Genomic DNA, 7,448 nt, shown 5'->3' on the forward strand with positions numbered 1-7,448 from the left:
GAGGAGGGGCACAGCCCCACGGGAAGCGCCGCGCGGGAAGGTGCCTGCCGCCCTCGCTAGCACTAGAAGTCACCCACGTAAAGGCTGGAGCCTGAAAAACGAGCACGCAAATGTCCACAACCGTATGTACTCCTCCGAAGAGGAAACCCGAGGTATATCGCACCGCACACGTAACCGTAGGCTGAGATTTAATGGTGAGAAGCAAATAGGAGGGACGCGGCACCGAGGGCGACCTGCTCCTTACGCACGCTGCCGCCGCACTCAGCTCCGCGAGGCCCCGCCTGCCGCCCCGTTCTGCATGCCTGTGGGGACAGCTTTTCAGAGCTGACTGTTCGGTCTCGTTACGTCCTGAAGATGTGACTTAAGAGCAGACTGGACACAAAATATACAAGGAGGTAAAATTAGACAAGTCACGGCGACTGCTATGTCACCAATCACCTTGGGTAACAACATCGGTCATTTGAAAGTTGACCTTTTCCGGAGCGCAAAGATAAAAATAAGACTTTTTGAAAATACTATGTATTCAGCTTTCATGCTCAGGGATGTTGCCCAAATGCAGTCCGAAAGACTCAGATAGTAGAAGGCAAGAAAATAAGTAATTTCAACATTTTCCGGGACAACAAATAATCTAGTGTTTAAACCTCATTTATGATTTTGAAGTACTTCACTGGCCAATGCTGGAGTCATTTTGGTCACTTATGGAAGCTACATCAGTTATTCTGCAGTTAGGCTGGGCTAAAGAAATATATTTCTCTTGCAGAACAGTCGGAAATCTGCAACTGATTTCTATACGCTACATAAGCCTTTTTAATTAGACAATACATTCCTCAAGGCAGGCTAAGTGCAGCAAGATCCTTGAAGAGAGTGGAGAACAGCACAAGAAAATCAGATGCGAGACAAACACACCCCCACCCTATACTATATAATATACAAAATGGATAAAGACTCCATTTGGATTAATATGTAATAATTTCAAGTTTTCCTGGATTATTATGTTGTTTCTTCTTGTTGGTAACTACTGGGTTATTATTGGGCTAAAAACTGGTACTCTGCCTTTTCTTCAAAAACTTAACTGCACTACACTACACTGGCTACTAAAAAAAAAAAGTAAGATAAAGTAAGATAAAACTCTGTTGGGCCACTCTACTTCCCACCAAAGTTTAAAATTATTAATTTCATTTTTTTCCCCCTGTTGGGCTCGGTCTACAAAGTTCTTGAGTATTTAGTCATTAAACTTCTGTATCTTCTCCCTTGTGGGAATCTGGAGACATTATCCATTTTTCTTTCAGCTGCCACTTGGGTTCAAACCCATTCACTGAACAGCCACTAGACAGTTCTAAGCCTCCTGTACTTACCCCAAGCAGTTTACAACACTGAACACAACAGCTACAACACAGGCCAAAGCACCAGATCTCCCGCAGAACAGACAAAGCAGGAAACATAGCTCAGAATAACCAGTCGCCTCGGTCTGGCTAGCAAACCCTCCTGAGCAGCTGAGCCCAGACTTTATATAAGAAAGGGGAGTGACAAATCCAAACATCTGACTCAATAGCTTTAGCGGGCCAAATGTAGATATTTCTTCCAAACCTATTTCTTGAAGACTGCCTCAGGGGGTCAAGTGGTTCCAAGAGAAACATTCAAACTAAGGCAAAGGATTTCCACATAAACACAGTCATTGCAAACATGCACTTATTTTCCATAATAATTTGGAATTTCGTCTCGTGGCCTATTTGCAAGCCCCAGGACTCTGAATTACCTCATTCCTCTCTCTCTCACTCTTGGGTGAAATGCTCCCTTGTTACAGAGGGTCTCCAACTTCCATTGATTTTTAAGAGCCTAAAGGACTGAAAATGATCCCTCTGTAATCCCACCCCTTCGAAATACAAGGCATACCATTTCATGCAGCAGTTTCTGCTCACAGTCCATAAACTCATGATTGAATTAGAAGTTGTTCTGCTTCCCCTGTTCTCCCATGGGACACCTAGACTTGGTCTAGATACTCCAAACAGTATACATTTCACCACTGCTTATTCATTACAAGGGTGAATTTTTTACTGCAGTAAGGGGACTCCTTTCCAAGCGTGTCCTTTGTTTCCAGCCCGGTTTCAGACAAATGAGGTAAGCACTGGTGAGGACACAGCACTGACTGACTGTAATCCAAGAGCGGGCTTTCTAGGTGTTGTGGTCATATAAGTAGATAGGGCTTCTAGAAGTCCTGCATGTGACGAAAAACTTCATCTCTCTGCTACTGTAGTGAAGCAAGTAGAGCAGAACTGGTCCTTATTTAATTGATGTAACAGAGAAAATGATGATCTATAATATACCTTTTTCCATCTCTGATTTAACAACTACTATAACCATATGTATCATGCACATAAAATTTAGTGAAACAAATAGTGGGAATTCTTATTTTATCGTAATTTACTCACGAAGCTCAAAGAGTTGAAAACCAAAAAAAGGTCATGGCATTAGGCTTGCAAACACATCCAGAGCCAGTCCCCAAGTCCTCTATTAACATACATTTTTTAAGGAGGAAAAGTTAATGTTCCCCTAAAGCTGGGATTTAAATGGCTTTACCTTTTAACACAAGACCCTTTAAATTGTAAAGTAGGTAGACTTTTTTCATTGCATTACAAATATCTGCCTATCATCCTTCCTTTCTTCTTCACAGTAAGACCTGAGCAGCTGTGATTAGTGGAAGGAATAGTGTACTTCAATATAAAATTAATTGCTTCTACCTACGTTGTCCTCCCCAAGTTTATAGCTCATTTGCTGCTGGGTCCTATACCACCTGCTCCCTCTTATACCTAATTTTCCCTCCTGCATGGCCCAGAAGGCAGAACACAAAAGGGAATCAGAGCCTGGGACTTTGCTTGAGAGCCATTAAGCAGGTTCTAACAGATCTAGGAAGGTATGGAAACGTGTTATCGCAGAGGTCTTCTCAAAGATAACAGGAAATATCTGTCATAAAGTGAATGTACTTCGGTGCCTAGCTTCACTCTAAATCAAACTCTAACAATCCTTGCTCATAAGTCACTGTACTACAGACAGCTGGAAGAAATGCAGAGTGGTAAATGAATTTCTTGTCAAATAAAAAAAAAATCACTTTGAAAATTCCATCTTACCAATGCCTATATGTGTGGGTTCATATTTTAGGTATAAATTATACCTTCACACACAACAAACACACCCACTTGATATTACCTTTCAGAATTCAAAGGATTTGTTGTCTGTTCTTTAAAATTCCCCTTTCCATCCTTCTACCCCCTCTGTACTTCTGTGGAACAGAACAGGCTTATAAACACCTGTCAAAACCAATTAGAACCAAGTGGGAGCATTTTAATACTTTGACTAAGGTGGGAACCTCCCTTTATATGTAGGAGTCCATGTTGTATTCAGAGAAGTATATCCACCCACCTGCAGTCAATGCTTCATTTGCTCTGTTGCATCCTAATTTTAACATGGAGAACTGACTGAACACTGAAGCAAGTTATTCACCAGTCACTCACTATTCACTGAATTAAGCTCACTATTTGCAAAGTTATTAAACATCCCATGTAACCAGCAATTTAACTGAAAATTATTAAATTTAAGCTTCAAAATTAAAATATACCCTGGTATTTTCAAACGATAATATCCTATTTATTTACCATTTTATTAAGACTTCCCTACATTTGCATTACATAGCTCTTGTTAAACATGAAGAACATAAAACTCAATGACACCTAATTTATTCTCAATATATGCAGTATAAGAATACTTCGTCTGACTCATGTAGCTGTCAAGCTATCCCACCTGACGGCACGCAGCATTCCTCTTATTTGAGACACCCAGACAAATAAACTGTTTAAAGGACAAAGAAAAATTAACATCTAAACTGAAAGATTGGAAAGTCTGAAGTAAAAATAATTTTAACTGAAATATGAGCTTACATACAAGTTCACTGCATTTTCTCTTCAAATTAGGTTGTAGGTTTTTTTTTGTTTTGTTGGGTTTTTTTGGTTGGTTTGTTTTTAAGAGTACTTGTTTGAAACATCAACACAAAAGATGCTTGGAGCATAGACTCCACACCCATCTTACACGTGATCAAATATCAATTAAATCCTTGGCAATGATCAAATCAATATCCGCTTGTTTCCGACAAAGGCACAACTACAGTCTTTGCAATTCACTATTTTTAGATGTTGCTGGGAAGGATTCCAACATCCTGCTGCGTGAAACAATACCTGCAGTACCTTAAGAAAGAGAGGAAAACCGTCCTCTCAGTAGGGCTAAGCAGGTGTGTTGCTCTTGCAGAAAAATATTTCTTGTCATAACACCAAGATATCGGTCGGCTGTATGGCCCTAACTCCCTCAGGAAGGTGGGGTGACACTTAATAGGAATGACACCAGCGCTGATATTGGCAGCATTACTTTCATTTTCAGACCCAAAATTTCAATCCCTGCGGAGGATCGCCAAGCATAGCGGAAAGTGGAAGTGAAATGGACTTCTTGGCGTGAGTCCAGCAAAGGGCTATGAAGATAATTAAGGGACTGGAGCATCTGACATACAAGGAGAGGTTTAGGCAGCTGGGACCATTAAGCTCTGAAAAGACTTGGGGGTTCTTATCAGTGTGCATGAATGTCTGACAGGAGGGTGCAAATAAAATGGAGCTAGGCCCTTTTCAGTGGTGCCCAGTGAAACTTCAAGAGGCAATAGGCACAAGTTGAGACACAAGAAAACATTTAAGTATAAGAAAAAACCTGTGGAGTTTTTTTTGAGAGTGACTAGACAGTGTCACAGGTTGCCCAGAAAGGCTGTGAAATCTCTGTCCCTGGAAATACTTAAAACCTGACTAAGCATGGCCCTGAGCAACCTGCTCCAGCTGACTGAGTCATAGAATAGTTTGGGTTGGAAGAAACCTTCAAAGGCCATCTAGTCCAACCCCCCTGCAGTGAGCAGGGACATCTTTAACCAGAGCAGGTTGCTCAGAGCTCCATTCAACCTGGCCTGGAATGTGTCCAGGGATGGCGCATCTACCACCTCTCTGGGCAACCTGTGCCAGTGTCTCACCACCTTCACTGTAAAAAATTTCTCTGCTTTGAGTAGAGGGTTGAGCTTGAGCATCGCCAGAGGTCCTTTCCTGTCTCCACAATTTTGTGATTCTGTGAACTACACTCTAACACAAATGTGCTCGAAATGTTCTCCCATTACTAATCCTGCTGTACCGATTCCCCGTATAAATGAAAGCTTCATGCACTGAATCAACCAACCTGGCATTTCTTCGTCAGTGCTACACTTAAAAGCCCTAACCAACACCCGTTTATGGAGGTATATTTACGTCACCCCAGTATTTAAGGGGGATGTGCTTAGGAGGGTAAAGATAAGAAATTTCCTCTTATGGCACATCATACAATGAAGCGGTAAGAAAACCTAGCAAAATAGAAAGTGTGCAAAGGAGTGATTATTGTAGAAAAGATCTGTCTAAAAGCTCAAAAGAACCCTTTTTAATAGATAGAAATGAAGGCACAACCATTACAGGTCCTTATTTTTTGACCTGCTTTGACAGGAAATCCCTTTTGCACTGGCTTCTACTGCAGAGGGCTTTGTCCTCTTTAAAATCAGTCCCACTCCACTTTGTTACCCCATCTGTTTAAACAGAGGCCTGGGTCAGCTCCCACTGTACGCTAGTGACAATACCAAGTTAGATGCCCTGACTTCTTACATGGTCCAGTGAAAAAAACCAAGCAAAAGCACCTTACTGAACAAAGCACAACAGTACTTCCATAAGTGGTTTCAATTATGTTTTAAAAAGTAGTGGCTTTACATATCTCCATGCTTTTTCTTCTTCTTTTCTTTCTTCCTCTTAACTCTTTTTCCTTTTCCACATCCTTTCTCCCAGTCAATTTTTATTTATACTCTTGTATTAAAAAAAAGGGGGGGAAAAGATTACCTGAGGAGAAAAAAATTAAAGAATAAACCCTATAAAAAGCAGGAAAACACTCTCTCAACAATCTAAGCAATTTTAAAATTGAAATTTTATTAGATTCCAAAAATTACTGTTTCCACTCTGGAAGTAAACACATAGCATTGTGCAATTCTGTCTACTCGAGGCACATCTATGCCAAGTTAGGGGCTGGCAGATTTCTTCATTAGGAACCACAATCCTGCTTACGCTTACTGAAAAAAATCTATGAAAGCTACACTTCAGCTGGAGAACAGGAGCAAGAGAAAAGCAAAGTTATCAATGTAAAAAAAAAAAAATCCTTGTAGCTACACAAGCTGACATGTTTTTTCCATTTATTTAACCTTAAAACCCATCCTGTAAAAACTTCTGGTCAGACAAGGAATTCTGAAGTAAAGCTTAATAACCACGAAAGCACTTGCAGCTCTTGCCTCATATTATTTTTCCAAGGCAGACTACGAATACAAATTACAGCTTGACATAACTCAGCAGCCCTAAGATTTCTAGATTAGGGTTCTCCTTTTTTCATAATGGTCTGCCCACCCTCCCAAACACACGCCGCCTCTGTGGCTGTCCCAGACCACTAGTTTCCTCTTCCACATCAGGTCTCCTCAGATGTCCTTTGCCTGCCAGTACTGCCAGGACCATCTCCCGATCATCACTGACCACTTCCCACCTGCACAAAGGGCACTTCCCAGCCGCCCGGCCCCGTGCTCCGGCACCCGGCGAAGAAGGAGAAAACAACAGAACTGATGCACCGGCGACAAAATACCCTTTCGTTTGGGGCAGCTCGTCGTTCATACGAGAGGGGAAGGAGGCCTTGCCCAGCCAGGCACTTGCTGAGCGTAGCACGCTATGCTGCGTCACGTTCTCTGGTGGCCCCGAAAAGCTCACAAGTCCTTACGTGGCTTCTGCAAAGAGGCCACTTCTGGTCAAGGGGGTGCAAAGGCCGGACGGAGTTTTCCCAACCCTCCCCTCTCCCAGAAGAGGGTGTCACACTCTCCCTTTTTAAAAATATCTTGCAGGGCCTCAAAACTTTGCTGACAGCGAGTATCATAAATAAAGGCTTCCCATTATGAGCTGAACCTCTTCATCGGCAAAAGGTTCCTCTCGCGCGGCTGGCTTGGGTAAGACAGGAGAGGTCTTCACAGCGCGGCCGGGGCACGGCCTGCTTCCCGCAGAGCCAGGGCAAGGGATCGGGGGGTCGGAGCTCGGCTCTTCAAAAGCGCGAGGCTGCAGCCTCGCCACGTCTTTACCCAGGGGCATTCTGCCTCCGCCCGCTCCTTGAGTTTTCCTCTGGCTTTTGGCAGGAGGTTTGGTGGATTTTGCTGCCAGGCACACGCAGCTGTGCTACTTTGCGTGGCGTTCCTGTCGCATCAGAGGCGATACTTTGGGTTCCCTGTGAGGTCATATGTGCTTGGCTTTACAGTATTCAAGATCTAATAAACCACACTGAGACTTTCTTACTGGGGTTATGCTCCAATACCCAAGCACATCTCCTGT

Source organism: Phaethon lepturus, unplaced genomic scaffold (genome assembly GCF_000687285.1).
Source record: "Phaethon lepturus isolate BGI_N335 unplaced genomic scaffold, ASM68728v1 scaffold332, whole genome shotgun sequence".
In the NCBI taxonomy this organism is placed as follows: domain Eukaryota; kingdom Metazoa; phylum Chordata; class Aves; order Phaethontiformes; family Phaethontidae; genus Phaethon; species Phaethon lepturus.